Below are 5,293 nucleotides of genomic sequence, written 5' to 3' on the forward strand. Positions count from 1 at the left end.
CCTTAACCCATGTAGTTACCTTATTTTACCCATACTGTAAGTGCACTGTAAGTACACGAAAGTGCATGTCCTATAAAATAAAGTGCAACCATGTAATGCGGTTAAAGGAACACTCCACCTTTTTTTCATATTAAACTATGTTATTCCCTTAACTAAGACGAGTTGAAACATACCTCTCTCTTCTCAGTGCGTGCACTCAATCGCTCTGGCACGTGGCGACACTTTGATAGCACTTAGCTTAGCCCAGTTCATTCATTAGGATCCAAACAGAGATGAAGTTAGAAGCGACCAAACACCTCCACGTTTTCCCTATTTAAATACAGTTACACGGGTAGTTACACGACCAAGTATGGTGACACAAAATAAAACGTGGTGCTTTTCTAAGCGGGTTAAAAAGGATAACTATAATCTATGGCGGAATAGCACTGGGAGCACTTCGACTCGGCGTAGTAAAAAGTCACGTTGGTTCTAATGACAGAAGTAAGGGGGAGAGGATTTTTACTGCGCCGAGTCGAAGTGCTCCCAGTGCTATTCCGCCATACATTATAGTTATCCTTTTTACCCACTTAGAAAAGCACCACGTTTTATTTTGTGTCACCATACTTGGTCGTGTAACTACTCGTGTAACTGTATTTAAATAGTGAAAACGTGGAGGTGTTTGGTCGCTTCTAACTTCATCTCTGTTTGGTCCCTAATGAATGAACTGGGCTAAGCTAAGTGCTATCAAAGTGTCGCCGCACGCCAGAGCGATTGATTGCACGCACTGAGACGAGAGAGGTATGTTTCAACTCGTCTTAGTTAAGGGAATAAACGGTGGAGTGTTCCTTTAAGAAAGACCTGTCTGGAACTACTTTAGCCGTGCGTTTCCCTGAAAATAATTGCACACCTTTGAACGTTCATCAACCAATCAGATTCAAGCATTCAACAGCCCCATAGTATAATGAAATACGCTACATACTTCACTCTGAAAGATGCAGTGCATCAGACTACATTTATTTGATTTGATAATTGCACTAAGCTATATCGTGACTATTGTGCACAAACACTCGCCTTTGTCACTTACTTCTGGAGAACATAAAAGGAGGATTTTTAAAGAATATCCTGGTGGTCAAGCTTCAAAATTTAACAAAATGAAGAAGCGCTTTAGATGTTGTCCATGCGTTTTTCAGACGTCTTCTGAAGGCAAGTGTTTTTCAGCATGAACAGCCTATGTTTTCTAAAAATCTTTGCTGTAGTTCTCAACTCAAACCTAATGCAAAGAGCCTAAAGGTACCATATTAGATTTGTGAAATGTCTCCTTATTTTTATGATACTTTTATAGTGCTTTCAGTGTATGACAGACCCATCGATCCCAGTATGTTCTTCAAAAACCTTTCGTTATCCATGCACACAAGACTTCAAAGCGATCCCTCTTGACTTCTCTTGCAAAGAGAGAAGATTCAAAAGTTCATTCAGAAAAGTTCAAACAGAAAACGGCTTGCTTTGTTGCTGCGTTACTCACTACAAGGCGTTTCACATGTGAAACTCTCCTGAGGTTGTTTAACAAATAATAGGCTGTACAAGCTTCTGATGTGGGACTTTAAAGCTTTAACTTGGTTTGACCTGGTCGCCAATCAGTAAGATCATTCCAGATGAAATTGGTTGTAGTACAGACACCTGCGGGAGACCTGCCCATTCCTGCCTTAGACTAAAACGTGTTCCTATACAGAAACCGAATCCTGGGACTTTCAGCCTGATTTTTCACGGATTACTCGTTTACACTTAAACCTGAAGGCACTTTCTTTTTCAACATTATGAGACATATCAAATCACGCACTTATGGAAAGCATCCTTTATATCCCATTTTCCAAGACATTTCTTGTACATTTACTTTTGGTTTCAAAATGAGCAAGAAATGTTGTTGCTGTATGTGGTTAAGTTATTCATTCAGTGATTCAAAAGTTTAAGATTTTTTACAGTTTTTTAAAAAGAAGTCTCTTCTGCTCTTTGATCAAAAATACAGAAAAACAGAAATATTATTGCACTTCAAACTAACGGATTTCTATTTGAATATATTGTAAAATGTAATTTATTCCTGTGATCAAAGCTGAATTTTCAGCATCATTACTCTAGTCTTCTGTGTCACATGAATCTACATAAATCATTCTAATATGATGATTTGCTGCTCAAAAAAAAAAAAGAAAAACTCTTACTGACCTTACTTTTTAACTGTAGTGTAAAGTTTAAAGCAGATTGCAGTAACAAAACACATTTCTTCCTTAATTACAGTTCGCTGTTATGGAATATTGTAATTACGCACGTCATAAAAAAATCGAATAACTACAGCTTCTTTGTTAGCGACAATGATCTGTTCATTTGACAAAGGGTCTGTGACATCAAACAGACCTCCTGTCAATCAAAATCAGACTCCGTGGGAACTGGTGTTCTAGAATCCGCTCCAGGCAACCAAGAGTTAAAAAAGGAGACGTAACTCCAGTTTTTGCTCATGGTTCCGAGAATACGGCATTAATTAGAGTGACACATAGGGTTTGAGCAAGGCCTATCATGTTCTTGTCACAACGTGAAGGTGTAAGTCCTCCTGGCTTTGATAAAACAGGCCCCGAGGGTGTGGATTTTTAAACAGAATTCCCCTCATTCAATCAGACATGAGTAAGGTGCGCAGGCGGTGGATGTCATCATCAAGGGATGTTGCAGACATCCAGTTTTCATTTTAATCACAATTATGTTGGATTTTATAGGTTTTGTCAACTTATCCAGAATTACATAGTACACATAATAGCAGGATGGTAAGAAATGATCTGTACATAAGTCTCAAAGACCTGTACTAAACATCAAAGCTCTATCTGGGGATTCCTGCCTTTGATGCATTTGGAAACTAACTACTAAATACAGACATCTAATGTAATTGCAGCTAAAACACATTTAAAATGAGACTTTAACTAGGTTTTTGCTATATTTTGTCTTTAATTTTTCCATCTTTCGACCCAATGGACAAAATAAGCTTGTGCAATTTACATATGACGATGGAAAAACATACGGAGAGATGAAGAACAGCCGAACGCTGTGATTGTGTGTTAGAAATCAGGAATGATGAGAGAACATTGTGCTTGGTACATTTTTGGTCTTCAAACCAAACTTGGGTCTCCAGCCGACAAAGTTTAAATCCCGTCTGGCTAGCGCGCTTCCCATAATGTTTACACATTAGTTCAGTAGACGGAGAGTTGACGGTCTTTTTGTGGCTGTTTGAACGCATTCGACCACATGATCGTTTACACTACTAAAGCAATGGTCGAATGCGTTTTCGACAACCTCTGGAAGAGGTCGAAAGTGGACAAGTTCAAAGCGTTTTAGACCCTGTTTACACCTGTATTTAGCATCGTCCACTTGTGATCCGATCGACCAAAACGCATCTTAATACCTTTAGTGTAAACCAGGCCAAAGTTTAATATTTAAGATTAGGGATTTCTTCAAATGGCTAACATTAAGTATGAGCTGTAAAAGTGATGCTTGACTTACGAAACACAGACGAGTGTCCTTCAGATGAAGGTTCTCCAGTCAGCAGCTGTGATGTCGAGGGACATGATCATACAGGAATAACACGCCTGACTGAAATAGTGTCAGCTCAGGTTCTTCTCATCTCAGTTGAGATAAAGAGTGAAGAATTACAAAGGCAGGTTTCAAAGACATTTGTGCAGACAAAGTTTATCTGACTGTTGACTGGAGGGTGAAATTGGGGTGTATTCATTTCATATAGGAAGAACAGCACCCGTTTGTCCTCAGAGTAAGGATAGATGTCCTGGCAGAATCACACATCGGCATCATATAGTGTGTGTTTTTGAGGCAGCGGAGCGTTTCGTGTTTCACGTGTACTCGCTTCATGAGATCAGAACGTGGTTCTGCTGAAACTGAACAAACCACTGATAGTTTAACCCACAAAAGAGGCTGTGAAACCTTCCACAAGACCAACATGCAAAGTCATTACACACATCACACTCCAGGAGTAAATTAAGTCATCATTTACTCACGCTGGTGTTGTTCTAATGCAGTATGTCATAATTTATTTTTTCGAACCACAAAAGGAGAATTTAAAAAAATGTCCAGCTCGCGCTCATCTGTATAAAATGGCAGTGAATAACGACCAGCATAATTGGATAAATAATAACTTTTTTTTTTAAAGATGCAAAAGTATCAAAGAATGATGCCATGCAACATGTGCCGTGCATTCCAAGTGTTCTGACGGTACGGTGAAAAACAAAAGGAAATTTAATGAATTATTTGATGAAAATCCTGACCTTGCCTTGGGTCTCCTGTGAGAAATCAAGATTAATAAAAACGCAAAAATGAAATACAATCCATGTATCTTCAATCACATCTGTCAACTTCATTTCTGACTGGATACCAGGATGAGTAAATGATGACTTAATTCTCATTTTATGATGAACTTTACCTTTAAAGTATCAGGAGAAATAAAAATAGGCAAATCAGACAATTGTAGACATACATAAAGAGTACAAAGCTGTAACATTAATGTGCACTTATTGACTGAGAAATATTTAAACTCATATTGAGATCTCTGACCTTTGATTGCGTGAGCACAGTTTGAGACGCTGTTGAGATCTTTTCTGAAACCAGAGCAAGCACGTAAATAAAGAAAAAGCATTAAAAAATATAAATTCCCCTTTCAGGTATCAGATGGTATCATTGGTCATCCACAGCGCAGAAGGATTTTACATGCTGTCAGCCTGTGTGTTTGTGGTTATTACTTGCGTGATTGAAGACTCAAGGTCAGTGGTAACTTAGTGGTTCAGGCTTTGGGATGATATCATGAATGTTTTGGGTTTGATCCCAGATCACACTTCTCTTGTGATCTAAAACAAAACACTTAACCTCGGGTTTCTGTTGAGGTTACAGTGTAGTGTATATTCCTCACATGTCTGAAAAAAACAAACAAAACACAAAGAACTGACTCTCATATTGAGATCACATGCCAGAATGATCTATTCAATATGAGTCACAGTCACAATTTTATTTTTTACTTTTTACTTTTTGTTTTACATTGTATTGCATCACCGCCTTATAACTCAATTGATACAAGTTCTAGGGAAATTATCAAGAAACAGAACTGACAATTTAAGGGCAGTCACTGTTCAACTATCTGGTTAATTATAACAACATGTGATTAGTCATAGAGTTTTACCGCAGTCACAGATGCATAAAAATGGCAACAGCTCACTTAAAACGGAAGCCTCCAGTCTTTTGGTTTATGTTTTGCAATATCCAGGAGTCAGAGTCA

The sequence above is a fragment of the Scardinius erythrophthalmus genome, assembly GCF_964197995.2.
Source record: "Scardinius erythrophthalmus genome assembly, chromosome: 10".
Lineage (NCBI taxonomy): Eukaryota > Metazoa > Chordata > Actinopteri > Cypriniformes > Leuciscidae > Scardinius > Scardinius erythrophthalmus.